We start from the raw sequence: 23,954 nt of genomic DNA on the forward strand, positions 1-23,954 counted from the left end.
ATCTAATCGCAAGGCAAGTGAAACGTCACTGAATTTGCAATGGCCAGCATCCGGATGGTCATTTCCCCTCTACGCATAAAAATGACCCAATCGTTTTTTTCCGGGTATTGTTGAGCCGAAAAAAATGTATCAACCACCGCGTACTTTTTCTCGGCGGTATAAATTCTGTGCAACTTGCATGATCTTATAGTTACGTAATTCCAGTTTGTATCCGAATAATCGCATATAAACTGATTTACAGATGTGTGTGTATGTCTACGTAACGTACGCCTAATAACTAGGTTGAAGTTTCGAACTTTTACAAGAGAGGCATCGTACGTCTTTTATCGCCGGAATGAGAACGAATATTTAATCTCGCTGTACAGCGACATCTGCAATAAATTATGCAATTAGAATCCTAGCGTTTTAATCGTAGATAATCGCAGTAGCATGCCGCGGCTTCACGCTCTTATACTTCAAGAGATTGTAATATTATTGTACGATGTATATTAGGTACACTGCGATGTAGGGACTTGGAAGATTGTCGTAAATTCCGGAAAATTGTCGGAATTCTAATGAAAATTGGAAGACCGAATAATAATTAAAAAGTCTGTTTACCCAGCTGTGATAATTAGTAAATTGAATTTTTCATATGAAAAGCAGAAGAAAAGACGATGGAGTTTGAATTAACGTATCCATACGATGGGTGCGAACTGCAGCTATTTTTGACTATTATCCATTCTTGCCAAATAAAAAATTAAACAAGGCTGATCGTGCGAAACTTGCGCCTCGTATACGTGGTAACCACTTATCTAAATAACAAAATTACACGTCTGAAATACGTGGAATTAAGGCCTTACTTTCGGTTATATGATATACCATGCTAACTGTTGCATGCATACAGGTTAATAATGCATAATGCATGTAAACTTAGGTCCATACGTAACATTCCTGTTCTTGCAAAACTTTTAATACTTCACGGTGCAATTGTGAAGGTGAAACGTTTTCAATCAGTTTCGCGTCTAGTCGGCAAAAGAAGAAAAGTAGAATTTCGGTTTTGTCCGGGAAGAAGTGGAGCAGAAAAAGTTTAGGAATGAATTTTGAACTTCGGCAATCTTCTCGAAATAACTTACGTAGCTGCAGCGTGTCATCAGGTACGCTTGCAACAATTTTATTTATTTATTTTTTTCCATAACAGCTGTACGATTCATTTTTTGGAATAGAGTATCAGTGGCAGTTTAATGTTGCGATTAGCACGATCGACTGAAAGTTCAGGTACATAGCGAGGCCAACGATGCAGAAATAGCCGATGCCTGTGCAGTGCGAAACTTGACAGCAATTGGTGACCAACATCACAGACTAAGGAGGGCCGATACTGTTCCTATAGCAACATGTGTCTCAAAATCGAACCCATGTTGTAACCGAGTAAATCTGCTGAGGTGCATCTTTAAAGATAATCCCTCATACCGATTTACGTGACAGAGTTTTATTTGCCAGTCCGGGCTGTAAGGCATATACTGTCGAAATGGCGGTAAAATTGGGCAATTACTGACAAGGATAAGCCTGACCTAATCCAGACTCCCGACACCGACATCCTGCAGTATCCCTACTCCGAAACTATTTTCCCAACCTGCTATTTGTCCTTAAAATTTACTAAAGCAGTGTGCACGTGTATTTCCGTCTATTTATTGTAAGAATTCAAACTGCAGTTTTCACCGGACTCGACTCAAATAGACACAACAAACAATCTCACAACCCACTTAACTCGTCTCTCTACCTCATCCTTGACAAACCTTCCATGGTGTTTACAACCGAAAAGCAGTTATTCAAAAATTTGACGGAGTCGACATAGAAAAGAGAACGCAAAAAAAATTACTTTGTTCTCTGGAGGTAAAGACCCATTTTTAGAAAATTGCAGGTCTGAACAATTCGACATTTATATCTATAAATTTTCTTGCACATGTCGATAAATTACCGATAAACTCGATTCTGAACCTTTCTCGTTATCTCGATACCTCGAAAAGGTGTCAAACGATCAACTTCGAGTAATGGATCGGTGGAAGTTGGCTACAAATGTACAGAGTGAAAAAGTAGGTATAACGTCCAGTGTCAGGAAACTGAACAACCGCGTGCGCAGTTTTTCATCTATGTAGTCAGGCTGGCCAACTTTGTTTGTTTGAATCTGGACGTGAAACGCGAATGCGCGAAAGAGTTCCATGGTTACGTTGTCTCAAATGCAGATCCGTCACATTTTGACGATGATTTTGATGATTTTCTCGACGATACGCAACCTCGAAACGCCTGCGAATTTCGGTAACCAACGTCTGGCCGTAACCGAGTTGGTCAACCTGATCAAGCAGACGAAAAACTCCGAACGAATCAGTTGAATCTGCCAATGAAACGAGGTGATTTAGCGCATGCGCGTCAGGATGTTCAGTTTCCCGAAACTCTCGCGGTATTGTAACAGGGGTTCAAGACTGAAACGTACATCGGGAGATAATTCAGGCCGGTTCGCAGGACCGAGAAGACCAGTTAGCGTAATAAAGAGACATCTCAGAAACTGGCTGGTCGAGTAAGTCGCGGTAGGCCGGCTGGACGAGGACGTAATCGAGACACGGACACCGAGTCGCCGGTCGCACGGACAGGACACAGAGATGAGGGCCTCGTAGACGGTGGTGCAGCAGCTCGCAAGTTGCAACTGTGAGGTACATAACCTTGAAACTTACGACCGGACCGGAGAGAAAGACGGAGGAGCAGAGGTTCAACCGTCCGGTCGCCGCGCAACAGAAGAAAGTCCGACTGCGCCTGACTCTTACGCTCTTTTTCTCTTTCTCTTAGGGGGCCTTAAGGCCCGCCCGAGTCCTTTTCATCCTCTCGACCGGGCTTGCCGCGAGGACGGAGAACGGACCCGCGATAATTGGAGCGGCCTCACAGCTCTGCGGAATGAATATCAACCGCCGCGAGCTGCGAGTAATTGTGCCAATAAGATACCCGATGCGCTTTTCGCGAGCCACGTTTATTGTAACGTCAGGCATTTTTGGATGGAGGTGCGGTTGTGCGTTTTTGCATTCAGATGTTGGGATAAGTTCGAGTGAAGGCTGGATAAACGCATTTAAAACGGACAATGATTTGTGGCTCGAGCTGACAAATGCGAATTCTTTTCACAATTTTGTCGATGAAAAATATAAAACCGGTATTTAATATTAGTTCGAAAATGTTGCGTGGCATCTAAATTGGGATATGCTTTACACTGCTTTTCAGTTTAAATATCTGCAATTCTTCATGTTACCTATCTTTCGTATTTGTTGTGTTTTATTTTGTTAGGCCACATTGTCATTCCAACGTATAAAAAGAATCGTAAAATTGGTCCAGACGGTGGTTGACAAGTATTGTATTACTGGCTAGTCGTTGTTATCAGAAAGATATTACAAGCACTGCAATCGCGCACTGTTTACTAGCGGAAAATCATTCGAAACGCTTCTGTCTCTCTGAAAAGAGATGAGCATTTCAGACGGAATCCTGGGAAAACTGACATTAGACGGATAGCTAAATGCATAACGTTTCCATTTCAAAAAAATTTGCAATTCTTGTTCGAATCTATTTGAAATAGAAAGGCAAAATACAATGTTTAAAATTAAACGATTTTCAACAATTCCCAGCTCTGATCAGAGTTCATTTAGCAACCCTAGATACACGTACCTGAGCCACGTAGAACAAAGGATAAATATTTCAGCTCGGCTTTTTTATTTGGCAATGTTCTGACTTGCTAATCAAAATCTCCTTCATGTAAGCCAATTTTATTCTACGATTCTACTTCAATCTTTGCTTAGGTTTTTGTCATATGAACGCAATGGTCATTCATAGTTTGAATTTACTTGAATTCTTCCATCAGTTTTTCTTGACACCGAAATTCAATATCGTTGCAGACTTCTGATACTTGATTATCACGTATGGTGGGTCGAATTGAGCCAACGTGACAACGAAGGGCTGAGCAGGGTTGAATACACGTCGGTTAAGAAATGAGGCATCGGTTCAACATTGGCTATAAACAGCTCGAATCTTGTCTAATTTAAGTTCGAAGACAACAGCCTCGTCAACATTTGAGATTTCAATAATTTCTCTACAATTTCCTCACTCATCCTACAAGTCATGCAAATTAATACATAACGAGATACGATCAAACCGAACCTCCGAAGACACCATGTATTCGTTATATTTATTGCATGAGATGTGAAAAATGAATGTATCAGGTTACGATGCAACAGAGAAAGAAAATACCAATACATTTTACGGCGCCGTTGCGTGAAATCCTGAAGCACCTTCATGTCAATTAAGTTAAAATTTCAAAATTTAATTTCGCCATCAGAAACTTGTTCGTATTACGTCTCAGCGACCTTTCAACGACTTCCTTTCATACTTTTCTTTACCCATTATTCGTCAGACAGTTAATTATATATATATATATTGGTGGTAGTTAAAAAATGATAGATATGTAACCATGCAATAGATGTTTTGATACACGGATTACACCAGCATTGATTAGATAAATGAAACCGCAGTCATGAGAGTTATGTAGAATGTTGATGCAATGACATTTATTACATCGTACAAGGAATTGCACTAATTTCTATAAATTGATGGAACAAGGTATCCGGTTGACAAAATTACGGACTTAAACCACGTTTGTGAGTTATACAAAAATAGATAATTGTTTAGATACGTTTATATGAATGTACGTATAAGCGTGTGAACATGAGACGGAGTATCACGCGCTCAGCGCGCTTAGGTGTCGTTGACTATTCAAATTTAAATTATCACTAGCGAAATACAACGTAGAACGGCTTACGAGGAGGAAGAAGAGAAAAAGAAAAGACGAAGAAAAAAAAATCAGAGTTATATCGGCAAAGAACGACAAACCGTATTTAGAATTCTGCAGCAACGATTCAAAAAAAACTTTCTAATTATAAATCACGATGACTCAAGCGATAAAAATCGTCTGGCCAGATAAGAGATACCTCGGGAAGTCTATGTATACGACACATGTATGCACACTTGTACGCGTATGTAAAAATACAAGCTACGCAGAGTTTTACAAATTTGCTGTATACCACCTGCTGCGTACTTCGCACACTATACTATAAAGTGATTTGAAATGTGAAAATAAGACAAGAGATAGGAGAAGATTGAGTAAAGAAATATAAGACGAAGATAAAGAAAGAAAAAAATTTAAAAAAAAATAAAAATGGGGAAATAAATACGAACCGTCGAGTCGTAATCTCGTAATCGCAGACACACGTATAATAACCATCGATTGCGCAACAGCCAGCGTTTGGCCTTCGAGAGCTGCACTTTTATATTAGCCGTGCGTAAATGAATGAATAAATGAATAGATAAATAAACAAATAAATCCGTAAGCACCTATACACATAGCACTAAAAATTCCAAAGACGCATTTCTCTATTGTACCAGCTATACGTGGTCCCAGATACGGCAACATGCACGTACCGCATGCGTATAGTTTAACGGGTAAAACGGTGAGGAATATAGGGAACAAAGATGGAAATTATGGAAAATAAGGTTCGGCGTGCGTCTCGCGGTGAAGAAAATACTCGGGCCTTGGCAATCGATCTTAAACTCGAACAAAACCGCGAGGGCAAAGATGGTCAGTACCTGCAACTGGAGCGATATGATCTGCAGTTGTTGAGCCGAGGAAGGATATCGTCTCGAGAGTGAAGAACCGCACGACGTGGTTAGTGGATGTATCGCGTATAAGGAGCGAATATCGCGGGCTGAATTATCAGGTCTTGCGTTGCAGGCTTTCATCGGAGGTGAAATCATAACTGAATTATTATCGCTGTCATTTTGCCGGGCGTAAAATACCCGTCGCACATTTGCCGAAAACGATTCTGGAGCAAGTGTGACGTAAACAGTTGCCGTACTAAATTTGTCTCATGGGTGAAAAACTTCACTGAGAAAAGGGTTTTATTCATCTACTGTTTACAAACTCATATTTGGATATGGCGAAGTGAATGTTTCGTTATTACTATCAATTTTTAGTTGATCGATAGAATCTGGTTAATAGTTGACAAATCATATTTGATTCGACTAAAATTTCATAACAATAACGAAACATTTATTTCGCCGTATCCAAATATGTATACGTTTGTTAACGGTAGATAAATAAACCCTTTTCTCAGTGTAAGGATAGCTTCTTTTTTTTTTTTTTTCTTCGGCGTAAAATCATTCGGCTGTGCGAGTTTATGGATATTCCGCTAAACGGAGATAACATTCTATTTCGTAATATTTCCTGGTGGCCACAACGCGGAAGATAGTTGCGAGTACTTTCTTTCCCCTCAAGTTCAAGCTTCGGATTGAAGTCAGGTCAGGATAAATTCAAATGTCGAAAGCGCGGTTGTGGTTTCTCGAACCTCGGAAACGGCACTCTATACACACACACACACACACACGCACACAAGTCAGCAACAGCAACGAAACGATGCAACGTGTTTTCCGCCAAGTCAAGGCGAAGATACCTCATCGCCGTCTATTACGTACGAATAGTCACGCACGCGTGTGTACGCCGAATGCGTGTATCGCACACGCGGTCGACCAACGCCGCGTGTCGGCTTGTGTATCCGCACACAAACGCACGCACAGAGGCAATCGCGCATATGTAATACTTTGCATAAAGATCTTTAAGGGTGTGAGTGAGGTAGGTACGGAGCAGAAAAGCATGAAACGCGAATAATAGTTACGTGAGTGTGATGTGTGCTTCGTCAGAGCTCGTAGAACAGCTTCACTCACTCACACATTCGACGCACGATACAGTGACGCGTAGGCCTCAGGGTACTCATACATGCAAGGTAGGTACTAGCGTGCAGCACCGTTTACTATACACTTTCTGGCCACGGAGCAAGTAGTAGGAGAGCTATTTGTAATGTAATAGTAAGAGCAGTGCTAGTGGGGAAAGGGAGAGTGAGTCGCGCGGCTTTGGAGCGCGCGAGGAGCGCGATTCGGAGGGAGCGGGGGAGGGGGGGTGGAAGGGGGGGTGGAAGGGGAGGTGAGGGGCGGGGGTCGGTGCGAGGTAGGTAACGAGAGGGGGCGGAGGGCATCGGGACTAGAGCGAGGTGGTGGAAGAGGGAGAGCTGGATGGCGGAGGAGGAGGAGGAGGAGGAGGAGGAGGAGGAGGAGGAGGAGGTGGGGGGGTGGAGGGAACTTGGCCGTAGACCCGCTAGACAGAACCTACAACGAACCGAGCGCGCTGCAAAGTTTGCCTCTCCTCTCTCATCGCGAACGCGTCGGCGTGTGTCGGAAAAACAAGAAAATAAAACAACAACAACAACAACGAGGAAAACAAAGAAGAAGGAAAAAGAATAACGAGAAAACAGGGAAGGGAAAAATAATAAAAATCAAGGATTACTAAATATACAAGCAAGAACGTAAGAACGTAAGGAGACGGTAAAGAAAAAAGGCGGTGGTAATTTCTCGCGCGCGGATACATCCCCCCCCCCCCCCCCCCCCCGCCCCCGCTTCGACCCCTGTTGATCGTTTCTCGCCTTGACTTGCGTGAGTATCGCCATCGCTACGGGAAGCGGAACTGACCTAACCACCCCCGAGATTCTATTTAACCGATTCGCCGAAGTGCGGAAGGCGTTGGAAAGGGCGGCCGGTGATCCGAAACCCTTGCGCCCCACCCCGAGAAGCATCCGCCCCGCAAGAGAGTCGGGCCGCCACTTGTTTTCCGGTTAAGCGAAGTCCTTGCCGCCACCCCACCGCACACCGTCCGAGGGCCCAACCCTGACCCCTGCGGGCAGAAACGAATCCTTGCCTCCCTCCCTCGAGGTGCGCCGAAGTATTCTTCAACCCTTGAGCCGTGAGTGTCGGGACGCACGCAGCACCGACCCTTTTGCATCGTAATTTTCGGGCCAGTTACTTTACCGGGAGTCTGTGGACGTGGAAGAACTGCTCGACGACACCACCTGGCGGTTTTGGTGAAGCGGTGCTGCTGGTCGAGGATACTCGTTTCGTTTCAACGCTCGCCGAGGAACGAAGGAGAGGAATAGACGGAGAACGACCCTTGCTTTCGATCGCACTTTGGTCTCTGTCAGGCTGCGACCAACTTCCGGACGGAACTCTTTAACGCCCTCGCCGGTTCCCGGGTCAGCGGCAGTGCGTGACCCCCTACTCAAGCCCCTTAGCGAGGCGCGGGGGATTAATGCTGAGAAAGTGCGGTGGTGTGGCCAGGTTTCGGTTTCAGACTACGAGGCGATCGTGCAGTCGGGATACCGATCTGTCCGGTCTTCGTCACGTACTCGAGACTCCGTTTGGCCGGGGCGAATTTCGGTGGAACTGAATCGGCGGTTCGGTCGCGGTTGCGGGGTGAATGTCGCGTCAGCTCCTCACGTTTTCGAATCTCGCGGTGCACCGGAAGTCCGTAGGTATCCGGAAGGAGGTAACGCAATAAGAGAGAAGAAAGAGGAAAAGAGAGGGAGGAACGCGCCGAGACCGAGAAGAGAAGGAGGAGGAGGAGAAAGAGGAGGAGGCTCGGCTTGAAGCCACCGAAACGAAACGCTCACGAGAGACACGCGGCAGTCGGGGCAACCGTGCGAATGCACGGGCTCACTCACCGACGCACACAGAGGCACACCGACACCGGAGGTACGACAACGGCAGCGGCGGCGGTGGCAGCGGCGGCGGCGGCGGCGGCGGCGGCGGCGGCGGCGGCGGCGGTCCGGTGTTGTGTAAGAGCTGAAAGTAAAAGTTGAAACTCGGCGGAGCAGCGGCAGCGGCACCATCAGCGGCAGCGGCAACAGCAGCAGCAGCAGCAGCAGCGGCGGTGGCGGCGTCGACTGGGCGCGTTGAAATCGTAAGACAACGACGGCGAAACGCCCCCCTTCTCGCCGCGGACCATCATCGCAAGTAGGAGCGGAATCGAGGATTTTATTAGTTTCGGAAAGCGAGAGCGAACCCGACCGAGAAGAATCGCCCCCCTGCAGAGGAGGAGGAGAAGGAGGAGGAGGAGGAGGAGGAGGAAGAAAACACTGACGATGATCGCATCGGACATGTTGCGAAATCACTGATCCAACACACCCACCCCGAAGCAATCGTTCGGTTTTATCCGAAACGGAGAGCGGATGCGAACCGTGTCGACGAGGCTGGTACCCGCAGGATTTCTACCCGCTGCAAGGATTCGTTTCACAAACCGCGCGCGGTTACGCGGAATTGCGGATTTGCGAAAGTCAACTTTTCGCCGTCGTCAAAACACACGGCGGCAAGCGCGGTGTGTGTCTGTGTATCTCTTGTGTTCACTTTCAGTGCGTCTCTCTGTGACGGAGCGAGCAGTTTTCACCCCGCGTTTAAGTGTGCGTCTCCCCGTGTCTCTCGCGATCAGTGTGTGCCCGTTGCTCGGAGTGTTTTCCTTGGTGCGCGCAAAGTAAAACACATCGGGGGAAAGTGATTACGGTATTAAATATTGATACGTTGGTGCCTTTTGTGTGAAGAAAAAAATATTTCCCTCCAAAAGAAATTATGAAAAGTGACGACGGTTAAAAGTGTCATCGTAATTTAAAGAAGCGACGCAACTCGATTCGCTTCGAAACTACAAATTTATCATCGGGCGCAATCTGAATTCATCTGCAAGGTGGTTGCGTGGCGGTTTAAATATCGTTAATAATCGAACACCGCGTTGTTCTGTTTCACCGTATAGTCAGTCGTCCGCCTAGCTGCTGCACGATCCAACCTCGCTCGCGGGACTTTTACTTTGGCGCGGAGTTTCGTAAAGCGTTACAAAACCAGAGGAGAGAGAAGGAGACGGGCTGATAGACGGAGAAAGATACAGAAACACAGAGAGAGAGAGAGAGAGAGAGAGAGAAAGAGAGAGAAACAGAGAGACGGAGAGAGAGAGAGAGATACGCTGTTACTTTCGGCGCGCGAAACAACCGCGGATCTTTCGGACCTGCGTCGAATCGAATTCAAGAACTCGCGTCTGTCGCACTTTGACGAAGCATCGAGGAGAGAAGGTTTCGCGGAGAACGGAAAAAAGGACCTGCGAACATTGTCGAGGGGGGCAGTGGGGGCGGGGGCGGGGGCCGGGGGGGGAGGGGGGGAGGGTCAGTGAAAAAAAACACCCACACACCCGCGATCACGCGAACGTACGAAGGAACGCACACACACCACCGCGATAAGGAGTTTGAATCGTGAAACGTAATACACGCATCTCGCCATCTGAATGCACCGCAAGTGCAGCGGACGATCCTTGAACGATATTTTTAATATTAATAACAAGAAGAGTAAGAGTAAAAAGAAAAGTAACAAGGATCGAAAAGTGAAGATAAAGGAGAAGAAGAAAGGAAGAAAGAAAAGAGTGGCAACATTTATCTGACATTTGAAACGAGGTGTATGTGTATGACATATTTCATACGTGCATGCAGGTGGAGATATTGGATACGTGCTATGTGTCTATGCACATGCGTTCATCGATACGTTGATATGCCTGTGTGATGTAAACGCCTTTCTATAATATTACCTTTTCTTTACCTTGAAGCGGGCAGCGGTGATCATAAGTAACGCTATGGTAACGGTTGGAATTAAAAGTCCGCTAAAAAGGTTAGAGGGATAAAAAACAAGCGCGAGCGAGCGCGCGCGCGCGCGAAAGGATAAGAGAAAGGGATAGAAGCGCGGCAAGTCCTTGGGACACAGGCGAGTAAAAGTGCTAAGCCAGCCGGCTGACCCTGGAGCCGCTGGGAGGCCCGAAGAGGAAGAAGAAAAAGAGGAGGGAAAAAAAAAGAAAAAAGAAAAAAGTAACGCGGATAAAAAAATAAGAAGTAAAGAAAGAAGGAAGGAAGAAACAAGACAGGAGAACAACAAAACAACAACGCAACAAACACGCGCGCAATCGCGCCACGGCCGGCGAAGGAGGAAAAGAAGAGAGAGGAAAAAAGTAGAAGCGTAGGAAGGAAGGCGGGCAAGCCGGGAACGACGTCGTTTCGTACCAAAGTAGAGACGAGACGGCGCGATCTTCTTTTCTATTCGCGCGGGGAATTCGAACGCGGAGTTGAGGGAGATCCCCCATTTCACGCTAAAGCTCCTCGACAACGATACCGCGACGTCGTTGTTCCACGCGAGGATTATCTAAACGGAAAAAGAAACTCGCGTACGCTTGATCCTCGTGAGTGATAAGAAGACGCCGAGACCATCGGTTGGCGGATTGACCTTGAGGCGACAGCCATGCGGCATTAGCGAGCCGCATCAGCGAATTAGAGGATGTAAAGTTGCGTCTTCCGCAACCGACGCGAGGAATAAACCGCGTATTCGTGATGAATCCATGGTGAAGTTTTTACAGTTTCGAATAGTGACGAGAGGAATGGTTTACACGTTTCGCTTGTAACGGAAAAGAGAAACGAGTGAAGTAATCGACGAAACTTGAGTACAAAAGCGTGTCTCTTTAAATTCGACCGATAATTTTTACAGTGTAACAAATCGAGTCAATCGATATTCGACGGTTGTGTTGACATAAGTTGTGTTACTGTTTTGTTAATTGTGTTTGTTTTTGTTCTTTCTTTTTGTTTCTTCTCGCCACTTGCTGTTGGCCGTGGTCTTCGTTGCCGGTCTGTAAATAAATTATACACAGTGACTATGTGGAGAAGAACGTGAACCTGGTGAAGTGACAGTGGCCAATTTAAACCGATCGTGGATCGAAAGAAAGAGAAATAAAGAGAAATCGAAAAGTTGACGAATACGTAAAATTGAGATAAAAGCAAAGAATAAATAGTAAAGAAATATCTAGTGAAATTCAAATGTTTGTCAGTTAACCGTGCCTAATATTATCTAATCGTATACGTGTTGTTCTGGTATTTGCCAATTTGGATTACACGGAAGAAGATTTGACGATCGGCATTCAGAGATGTATCCGTACTCGTCGAGAGAAACGTAAAACCCGCTCGCGGGTCGCACACTTTGGATTGGATATTGGATACTACTGAAAGGTAGAAGGAAAATTTAAATAAGACACGACGCGCGGTGATTGATCCTCGCACGTTTTTCACTATCACAGAATTTATATGTTTGCCCAAGGCTCGTATACAAGTTTTGCGACGTACTCAACGCGTCACTGTGTCTATTTCTAGCTAAAACAAGCAAGGTATAAAGTCGGAAAAAGAACGACAAACATCTTTCGGGAATTCCAGTGTAATGTAACAACGTCGAGCTTTTGCGTTTGCACATCCGAAGCGCCTGAGTGCAAATCGTTTGCGCTACTGTCACCGAAAACATGCAGTCGGAGTTCGCGTTGATAAGAGAATCATTCCAAGAGGGGGGAGGAAGAGCAGCGGGTTCATTCATATGTAAAGAGTGGCAGTTGACGCCTAAATTTGCCGCCGCGCGGTCGACGCACAAAATTGCGCGCACACATTTCCTCGCGTTCGCGCCAAAACGCGACCGATGATCAGCTGATCAGGCCGCCCCGAGGAGCGGGAAATCCGAATCGAAGGTAATATTGGTCAAAGCCCTTGGAGTAGAAATATTGACGCGGTGGCGCTCGCGCCACGATCCAGCCTCGCGGAGCGTTCGCGATGAGAAAAGAGGAAGTCGATCGGAACCGGAAGTACGGTCCGGCGGAGCCGGGGCCTTGAGGAGGCTCGGCTCCGGAGTCTTCTAATTACTCGGATATAATTTATCAGCGATACACAAGGAGCCGTGCGAAACCACGAATCGCTTCTAGATAGGCAGGCAAGAAAGCGCGAGCGATGCGGAGGTTGTAAAAGCCAGCGGGACCCAGCGCTAGTCGGACCCTTTCCACCCTCCCTTTCACTTTCGTCTATCGGGGCCTATCGTCGTTTGTTCCAACGTGCGCGCGGCGCTCAATTCGTGCTCGGCATGGCTGATCGGCGCGAAGCCGGAGCCTGAAAGACTTTCGAACCGACGGAACGGCACGGGACGCGGTGTTCGGTACCTGAAGCAATTTTCGTCAACGTTTATGCACCGGGTTTCCACACCTCGATTTTCGGCGGGCCAGCCTCGCGAGCCGCGTGTCCATGCCCCACATGTCACAATCGAGAAATGGGCCTGCAGAGCGCTGCTGCGGGTTAATAATTCTCTCCGTTTCGTTGCGTGTACAAATATATCGTAAGCGCCGCTTCAAGGCGAACGAAACGCGAGAGAGAATCGGTGCTGTTCCAGCTGCCATTAGAAAAGCAAGCGCACGAAATCCGACCTTGCACCGCGAGGCCGGCCGATCGGAAAGCGTCTCGATCCTCGATCGCTCCGTGAAATTGAAATTCTTCCGTGGTTTCGCCGTAGAGTGTGCGTTCGCCGATCGTCGATCGACGTCGATGTTGCCGCGCAGTCAAGGTCAGTCCGAGAGGATCGATTGCGCTGCGCTGATCACGTGGAACGGCGAGAAGAAGCCGATGACGAGCGGATGAAAGCGGAGGTGAGACCAGCGGAGAGTGCGCCTCCTCCACGTCGTCGTCGTCGTCGTCGTTGACGGTGTTGGAGAAGTGGAAGTGGAGATTGAAACGGAGAGACTGAGGCGGAGGCGGGACTCGTGACATTGAAGAACTCGTGTAATTTAGCCGGCCTTCGGCCGATTCTAACGATCTAGCGCGCTCCTGTTACGTTGCGCTGCGAGAGAGCGAGAGAGCGAGCGAGAGAGCGAGTGAGTGCCCACACAGTGTAAGTCTCGGCCGAAACGACTCGAGCTCTCTCTACTGATGGACTGCTGCACGCATGCGGCTCCCGCCGACGTAATTTCACAGTCGCCAATGGGAGGATGCCGTTACGTAAACCGGCCGTCCGACTCGAACCGATTCCCGAGTTCTGTTGTGAAACCCGGGGCCTGAACGGAATAAAATAAAAACCGGACCATGCCCCAAGAGGAATGAATTTCTTGCGATAATCCGATTCGTCAAACCTCGAACGCCGCCGCATCCTTGGAAAGGGAACGTCGGTCTCTGGACAAACCTCAGATTCTTTCTTTCACATGCTGCATAGCTACGAGGAGCAAAGCTCTTCGGTAGGGGAGGAGAGAGAAAAAAAAAAAAACAAGAAACAGTGAATTTCGTATAGATTCATCCGACTTGATTCGGTCCGAAGTTGGCGCATAATGGCTTTCACGCGCATTTAGTAATAGCCTTCTCTCGCAAAGAGCACTGGAGCGGCAGCTTGCCGGTTGCCGGTTACGCTGCTCCGCGCCACCCACATTATGGCATTTGTTACACAACGCTGCTTGTAAATACCTGTGTAGTCTTGTGCATACACAATGGTACGGCGGGTTTTCTTTTTGCTAGTTTTCTGACGATTTTTCTTCTATTTTTTTAATATTTTTTTTTTTTTTAGTTATTTCTTTCTTTCCTTCTTTGTTCCTCATAATTGTTTTTGTACCTCAGTCTCGTTATTCACTCGCATATTCTATCTTCGCACACATCGTCTCGACGGTATTTATATCGGTATAATCTCACCGAGGGAAAAAGTTTTCGCAGTATATCTAACGCGAGTCTTGGCGTTAGATTCTGCGTAGAATTTCGCTCGCTCGTAAATATCCGACAAACTTACGCACACGAGCGCGCGTTCACCTATTTTCTCGAAATCGGCTAATATTAAATCAGTGATTTAGTCGAAGGTCGTTTCGCCGGCGTGTAAAGCTGCGTGTGACTCGAAAATGTTTATCACTCCGATACAGACTGGTCTAATTTACGCTTGGAGTAAAAAAGAGTTGTAACGCGTTTACACAAGCCAGCACGCCTCTCTGTTGTACACATGTCCCAAAACATATATACGTACGTGCGATGTGTACGCACTGATACACCCGTCGCGTTATAGAGCTCACGGTCAATGAGATAGGCGAACTAAATTGTGAAAGATAGATACGAGAAAGACCTGTCTCGAAATCTAATTCCTCTAAGCCCTGAACGAAGGCTCAAGGGTCGCAACTGCCTCAAGACTGCCGTCGTAACTCATCCAACTACGTGTCTTGGACGGTTTAAAATTATGCCTATTTTTTGGATTTTTTTTTTCAAGAAAATGAAAACACTTGGAGTAATTTGAGTTTGAGGGCTTTACTATTTATAGTTTCAAGAGCATTTTTGAATTCTTTCATTAAAGGTAACAACAAACATACTGCCGTATGGCGCATATGAATAGCGAACGACTCCGAACTCGAGGGCTTTGGTGGTGGCGCGTTTCCTGACATCACTGTCCAACTTCTAACAGATAGAAAAATTTTGTTCAATCAGAAACACTTCTTCGGTTCCGAGCTCGTAGCCCGAATGTTAAAAAAAAAATATGTTCAAATATATACGGTCATTACCGAATAATTTGATTTTTCGATTAAAAAAATTATTAAAAAATTTTGCATAAAAAAATGTTGAGACCGAAATCAAAAAAAATAGCCACGAGCTCGAATCGATAAACAAGCTTTAAAGAATGTGTCAAAATTTCAAGTCGATCGGATAAAAATTGACCGAGGAATCTGCGCCACCTGATTGAAAACGTGGTCGTTCGCTATTTATAAGCACCATGCCTCCAGTTTGTTATTAATTACAATGAAAAAATTCCAAAATCTTTTCGAAGCTATGAATAATTAATCCTTCAAACTCAAATTGCTCTAAATCTTTTCATTTTCTTTAAAAAAAATTCCTAAAAATAGATATGATTTTAGACCGTCCATGCTATGAACCCCCTTTGACTGCTCGAATTATACAAATTTATACCACTGCGTTTATACACCTTCGGTTATATCTCACAATCAGTAACGGCTGAACCGTACTTATCTTGATCTAAGAATTCGAAAAGAAATGAGTTGGAAAGACGCTGGACGGTTCGGGCCTGATTTTTCTCAATCAAAGAAAACGTTTTCCTAGTCTCGCATCACGAAAATCATAAATCGTTTAGGACTCTGACTTTCGGGATAAAAATTTCACAGTTACTCCGTATGCTCATAATTTTGACACACTGACGAGTGAGAATTCTGAGTGACCATAGAATAGTATGCCGGGGCAGGCAGGAGCTAGAACCGATATGTTTTTTTTTATCGAATCGTTAGCTTTTTGTCATCCGTAAGAAACGTGACAAGCATTTGAAACGGTGCTCTTTCCGAAAAGTACGTTAATTTCTCGTGGAATGATTCGATCCAGCATGAAGTTCGAAGAGGACTTTTGCTGCCGCATCATAAATTTAAAATGGTACGGTACATCAATCTGTTTCGCATTTGTTAGTAAATCCAGCGGTTCCGTGTTGTCGATAAAACAATTTTATGCAGCAGTTTTATAGCGCGGGGAATCGAAACGCTTGTTGTGTCTGAACGCGACCCGGAAGATCAACACGAGAGTGTTGCACCTTCTCTTTTCATTGTCGCAAAGCCGAAAATAACTCGACACTTAAGTGCCGGTAAAGTGAGGGGTGCTTAAAGGCCGTGACATTCGTCCGTTGGGTCGTACGGAACCGTGGATGTAATGGAAGACGTGCTATTAACGGTGGCCACAGCTGGCCCCTAGGACACGCAGTGGCCCCACTCCCATTGACAGCGATGATAAGAGCAGCCCAAACAACCGACCTTGACAATCATCACAGGCGACGTATGACTTATTTGTCACAATGACGGTCGTACGTCACTAAATCAGCCGGTTACGCTCACCCCGTGCGTTACACACCATGATAAACACGTGATCGACGAACGAGCGCATCCATGCCGGATACAAGCTGCAGGTATTCCCGCGAGGCTTTTAGGTAATCGCAAAATATTCCATCGCCTCGTTTCGCACTGCGGATATTGACCATCGACGATATTTCTGCTTCGAAACATAGAAGAATGTTCGGTCGTGGATTTATTTATTCTACCTGCACAAACGCGGTGAATCTCGCGTTCCGAATTCCAGAGAATCGAGTGGATCGATCGACAGGTGATTGGATCAAAAACCTACCACGTTTCTTCACCTCCCAAAACCTTTCCTCGGCATCATTGTAAATCGCGAAACGTCGAAATTCGAGATGATCGGGATGAACTTGAAATATTGAAATATCGACCATCTCCCGTTCGAGGATGCGAGCGACCTTTGAAAAGCATGGACATTGCCCGGTCCATGAGAAGAGCTTCGCAGTTTCGCGGTGTTCCCGGGTGACTGATCGCAGGGGGACCACGGGAAGAGAATAAGGGTACGGGATACAGAAAGAAGCGTCTGAATGTCGCCGTTTCGCATTGACGGCGGAACAAGGGACCATTGGGACACCCTGTACTCGTTCGTATCACAGAGCATGTCCCACCCACAACGTGAGATCACTGGCGTTACGCAACCGGGCAGCACGGAGTGTCTGTAATACTTGAACAGAGGGAGCGAATAGCGGGTTGAGGTGGGTAAGGGGGGCTGAAGGGGGGTCAAGGGGGGGATCGTCGAGCGCATAGGACACATCGTAGAGGAGAGACCGGCACGTTTATGTTCATGGTAATAATTGAGCGAGGCCGGGCGGCGGGCGTCTCTCTGTGCGTAGAACACACGGCTGTGTGCGGATTGCGCTTCTTCTCTCTTGCGCTCTCCGGGGACTTGTGTTCGCCGACGTACGTGCGCGCTTACGTGTGTCACGAAGCCGCGTCGCACTCGGTTATTCGCGGGTATGGATGTGCCCTTCAGATTCACAACGATGGAGTGTCTATTTATTAGTCGGCCGATTGTTCTTACATAATGACTGGATCATGTAACGACTACTCGGTGTTGCGTGCACATTTATTTGTCTGCTCGACTGTCAATATACTCTTGTACCGCGTCTCACGGATGTTGGGGACCGCCGTGTGCGCCACCTTATGCCCACATCTGTATAAGTGCCCGTTCCTCGGCTTACACCTATAACCCGATACAGTTCCCGCTTGTGGGGTGGGGTGGGTGGTCTATGCCACTGCGAATACTACACTCGCCTCTGCCCGCCTGCCTGCTCATTGCACGTATCGTACGCCGCGCACTTCGTCTACTGTCCTATCCCACCCTGCCTACCTCTACATAACTCGCTCTGTAAGTGCAGTTTGAAAAGGCTGTTACTTTTGGCCTTGAACGAAATGTATACGCCGTCACTATTACACTGCCGTACCGGGGACTCGCCTCGACGATGTACGGATACCCATCCATCTCCCGTGTTTGTGTCGTTTGCGCGCGTGTGTTGCCGCGCAATGTGCCATTTAGCGTTCACGTTTAAACGACTTCACCCAAGCTTCCTTCTGTCCACGAGTGTATCTATCCATCCATCCATCCATCCATCCATCCATCCATCCATCCATCCATCCATCCATCCATCCATCCATCCATCCATCCATCCATCCATCCATCCATCCATCCATCCATCCATCCATCCATCCATCCATCCATCCATCCATCCATCCATCCATCCATCCATCCACCCATCCATCCATCCATCCATCCATCCATCCATCTGCCAATCTCCCGATCCGATGTCGGTGTATAGTCCTGACTCTGGTGAGTCGGTACGTGCATGTCACATGTTCCCACCTACGCCGTTTACTCGGTGCGACGTATTTCCATCTGCGAAAAATATGTGCAGCCACGACGGAATTCCTGATCCGCGATACAATGAGTCTTGATGGGCAAGAATAGAATCATCGCTAGTTTTCGACGAGGAGATGCGGTTTGTCACTCTGTCCCATTAGGCTGAAGGTAGCAGCCAGATCCGGCAGTCAGAATTGTTGTTTTCGTTAAGGTAAAGCGGTCGAGTCGAGTGGACAGAATTTTGTCAAACCTTACTGAATTATCACATTCCTAACACGCTTAGTGCATTCGGGTTCAACTTTGGAACAGCTTGCGATGTCAGTATGTTGATAAATTTCCATTAACCGTACGTATTGCTGATGATACTTTGAAAGTTGACACGATCGAAAATTCATTTCAAGGCTTTACAATATCCCGATGAAATTACTTTTTTCCGAGCATCAACATTCACTCGTAATTTTTAGTTGAATCATTGCAAATGATAGTGTCGCGATCTTTCAACCAGTCGTTAAACTTCATTTTACTTTTCTGAATCTTGTTTAAATTTCTAAACGATAATCAGTAGATTTAACTGGAGGGCAAATGCTTATGCTGACGAAGTTTGACAGAGATCTGCTTACAACCGTCAGAATTGTCAAAGCTTTGGAGTAGAAGAGAGTTTCTACTTTCTGACCGAAGATAGATGATCTGAACGTCGAGTACGTTACTTCGTAGACGAATTTCTTTCGGATTGATCTATTCGTTTCTCTGGTATTTCTGACGCAAATTAGTTTCCGTGTACGCTGTAGCACACCTGTAACGTTCATGCCTGAGAATGTTAACAAACGGTCAAAAGAGACTAACGAAACGTGCTTTAAAGTTGAAACACAGAATTTTCGCAGTTGATACGGAGGGGTTTTTCGCAACGAAAAATCTGAAGAATGGAGGCACAAGATTTCATCTGCAAAATGAAGTTTAAGATCGGTAGAATGAAATCGCGATATTCTTAGTCAGAGATGGACTTGGAAGAACATTAAAATTGAACCAGCCGCCTTTAAGTAGTCAGAACGATGGAAACCGCTAAATACTGGAAAGTGATGGAGCAGCACGCGTGGGCAACGCGTAAACTCTATTTCCATAAACTCGACTCCATGTTCTGACAATGATAAAGAAATGTAGAAATGGCAACAACGCCAACGTGCCAAAGGAGTAGAAAAAAGATACGAGGTCTTACTCACGAGTATTTCTTATCAGCGCCTAGATCTCATATCTATTATTCGTGACTCTCATAGAAATTTCCTCCCTGAATTCTTTCTCATTGCGTCTATGCACAGGGACACGTGCGAGTTGTAATTGTTGGTTGGAAAAATGATTGAAACGCAGCCACGAACAGAAGGGAGCAGATTTAATCGGCAGCTGCTGGCCCGTACTATCGGCGTTCACCGTACCGGAAGCCGTGAGATGCGGATGCTGAGATCAATTGTTTGCTCCTTCTTCCGGCCAGCGAACACCGCGATCACAAAGCCGACGGTGAGAACAGCTCGCGCGACTTGTGCGTGTCACGACCGAAAATCGAACCCATTTCGGGTTTCGGTAATGAAGGAATGCTTTCGAACGCGGAGTGTCCGACACCTCGACGAAGTTGGGGCTAAAAATTTTGAAGAAACTGTTCCGGAAGCGCAAATTGCTCGGGAAAATATCGCGGTAGAAGAGAAGAAAAAAAAAAAAAGTGAAAACGTGTAAATTGGGATTTCGGTGTGAAGAAGCCCTGCGAGCGAGATCAGAGCGGCGTTCAAGGCGGCCATATAAAACAGGGTCTATTCACGTTGGCGAAACCCTAATTGGGACCGGGAGAGAGAAAAACAAAATAAATAAAAATAAAAAAAAAAAATATGTAGGAAACGAAGAAGAGGAAGAAAAAAAACAGAACGGAACGAAAAAAAAAAAAATAATATGTATATGGAGCGGAAATCACGGACCCTATTACACCCGGTTCTCTATTGCTCGATTCTTTTCTCTTTTCTACGTGATATTTCTGTAAGCGTATACTTGGAACGGTCCTTAGAACAACGCCCCACGACCTGGTCCCTATATGAATGTTCCCGTATCAAAGAAATATTTTATCCACCTCGTATAAGTATGTGTATAATTTCCACCTCGTAAAATGAATTGATAATCGTGTTTGTGATTCTATCCAAGTACAAAGTTCACTTTCGATTTTAAATTTCAATTTGATTACTTATATATAAATATATATATACTCGGAAATTTAAAATCGAAAGTGAACTTTGTACTTGAATAGAATTACAAACACGATTATCAATTCATTTTACGAGGTAGAAATTATATGTATACATTATATGTATATGTATATATATGTATCCATAATAGACGTCTACTTTTACCGATCGTTATCGGTTCTTATTAACTCGATACTGGAATACGATATTAACTTAACGATCATCAGATCAATTTCACCAGACGAGATGGCAATCTGGACTTCAAGGTTTCGAGGTGTTTTTTTTTTTCGAACAATATCTACAGATAAGTTCGGATCGGAAGTGTGTAATGCTTGGTCAGAATTTCGCCCGTATAAATTTATTTCTATCTTCAACGGACGTAATCTTGAAACTGCTCTACACGCACACCTGTTTCAAAGGTGATAAAAAAGAAAAAAAAAAAAGATGTTCTAAATTGAGTTAGAATAAGCGATAGCGATTGTATACATTACTTCTTTTTAAATACGTTTCCGATGAGACCAAATTCTCAACCAATGCTTAACGAATATAAAACTTGAACTCGAATTTATTTATTTTTTCCGTATCTACTCCATCTTTACTCGCGATATAATTTTTTCTAATTCTCTTCGCTCTGGTTTTCTATTACGGAACGCAAGCAACAGCACAGCTGGTACAACAGCATTTTCATCGAACTATAAAAACAAGTCGGAATTATACTTTCATGAAATTTACTGTCTCGATGACGGTTTAACGAGGTGTCATATGCGTAGGTGAATAAACTCGATTCCTGCACGGCGGGAAAAAAGAACAACTAAATTAGGACGTATAACCTGAGCTGTCAGAATTTCAGCTGATTCGAGTGTGTACAATGTAAAAAGCTATGGTTGAAAGTTCCGAACGGTATATGATAGCTAATTCTTGCAGTTAATCGCGTTGGCCAGTTTCATTGATTGCGCTAGAATGTAATCTGATTATGTTTCATTGAAATTTCTATCGCATATAGTTGGCTGACTAAAATATACATGGATGTACACGTACACCTACACGTATGCACATGTGTATCTATACACGTATATGCGCCGTTGATTGAATCGTAGCGTGACGTTGCCGAGAAGGCTTGATGACCGGAATAATAAACAGTCAAATTATTTCGCAAGACTTTCGTTGAGTCGGTGCGGCATACGTAGGCGCACGTGTTGATAATACATTCGTATTGCTCATAGATAGTTTCGGAAATTTACACGAAAGACATTTAATCATTGGGATTTATTTCCAAGAAATACCGTAAAATATCCCGAAAATCTGAAAAAACCATATTCATGTCACTCGCCTCGATGTAACGTAAGAAAAGTCACATTTCATATGCCAGAACGGTGTGAAAAATTTCTGCTTGGTTCATTGAAACAATTGAAATGGGCAAAATACGGTTCCATTCATTTTGTAATCGTGAATTGTCCAAGAAAGCATATTTTTTTGAAGAAATAGATCACCGATGACGAAGGAAAGTTCAAGCTTCCCAAAAATCAATGTTGGCTTTATAAACACATTAAACACATAACTTTGGTCTGATTTACACCGTCCTAGCTTCTCAAGTACTTAAAAAAAAAAAAAAAAAAAACACTTCGACCTCTCGCACGACGGAATTTTCACTGGAAATCTTATCACTAAAGAGATGTCAATTTTGGTGCATAGCTTGCGTTTAGTCAATAGAATAGTTAATACGATGAAGAAAATTTCTTTCGTTCAAACGATGAAAGCTCCTTATCTAACAAGTTAAGAGACTGCGAATTCAGGCCCCACCGACAACTATCAATCTGACATACTACTTTAACTGATTAGTTCAAGTTAAAAGTTATTATCTGTTCATTTACGTCCGACTATCTGCAATCGGTACCGATCGGTAAGCTGGAAAGAAGTTTTCGAGCACCGATAGCCTTGATATTTTCATCGGTGTAAGAAATCTTATTTTCCTCATTTCTCAAAGTCATCGGATACCGATCGCCTCCGTAAAAGAGAGTCCGTACCAAGTTGTACACCAGCGAAGATATTGAGATAGTGATTCATTGATTACGTTAGAGTAAGGCTTATAATAAAGTCGCGATAGTTGATCAGTTCGACCGCGTATCGTTTGAAATAATTCACTTATCAATGGAATCGCGATATCGCGCGACTCACCAGCATATCATCGTACACGGTGACAAATGCCTTGGTTTCTGGCTAATAACGCACCTGCACCTTGGTTTAAAATAATATTATTTCACCGTGTATAATATCGCTGCTCGGTGCTCGGGCGTTAAATGGTGTGCGATATTGAAGAGATTAACCCGATCACGAGTCAACGTGTGGTTACGTACACCGGGGTTGAGTAACAGACAAATGTAAACAAAGTTATTGCAAGAGCCGCGTAGTTTAATATACGATAAAAGACGTTCCTCGACTTTACCTGAAAGAAACACTGAAATTTCACAAGCTCGTATACATGCGGTATAAACGCATTAATTCATTATCATCCGTGGCAGAAGTATATCATCGTCTCGACGAGCTTCGAACGCGTTTAGGTACGTAGCTAGATCAAATAATACACTTACTATGTCACGTATGTTCGACCATGTGCGGTCTTTGAGGCACAGTTTGACGTGCTTCGGTAAATGTTCCATTTTTCTTTTTTTTATACTCCAATAAGCAATTACTCATCCCCGATACTCCGAATTCAACTCAGTTTTTGAAGCAACCTTGAACAAAAGTATTTAAAACACGTGTAATTTATTATCGGCATTTTCACGAACAATGGCTGTCTGCAAAAGTATGACATATATCTACATCGATCGCTGATACAACTTCGAACCTACAAGTTTTGAGTATTTTTTCAATCACCCTTTGAAAAAGTTTGTCCAGTTTCTAAACCTTCCACAACTTTTCTTTCAGAGATTTGAAAACTACGCTTCGTACTTGGAAATTTTACTCAGTCGTCCTAATCGAAGGACAACGTTACTTTTTTCGAACACCCGTAATGCTTGGAATATATTTTTCTTGAGGAAAAGAAAATTATTTGATATTCAGAAACGAGTGAATCAAGGACTCGGTTGGATTGTGATTAGTTTTTAAAATCCTACATTATCTGGAATGGTGAAAGAAATCAGACTCTTGAATCTAGCTCACGCGTTATAAGCTCGTTTTCTTTTAATTACGACCAGCGATTGATTATAGATATATAGTTATCCGTAAACGAATTTAAATTAAGTTTTTATAGTAATCAATAGGTCGACGAAAG

General features: G+C 44.7%; 1 protein-coding gene across 1 annotated transcript in view; it reads left to right on the top strand.

Moving 5' to 3' along the window:
* The first annotated feature begins 8,714 nt into the window (after nucleotides 1-8,714).
* The window catches only part of LOC107227342 (transcription factor Ken), a 28,298-nt gene continuing 13,058 nt past the window's right edge, over nucleotides 8,715-23,954 (top strand). Inside the window, exon 1 of the mRNA XM_015668457.2 lies at nucleotides 8,715-11,963. The gene's annotated coding sequence lies outside the window, so the exon portion shown is untranslated. The remainder of the gene's footprint in view (nucleotides 11,964-23,954) is intronic.

The sequence above is a fragment of the Neodiprion lecontei genome, chromosome 4 (assembly GCF_021901455.1).
Source record: "Neodiprion lecontei isolate iyNeoLeco1 chromosome 4, iyNeoLeco1.1, whole genome shotgun sequence".
Classification (NCBI taxonomy): Eukaryota; Metazoa; Arthropoda; class Insecta; order Hymenoptera; family Diprionidae; genus Neodiprion; species Neodiprion lecontei.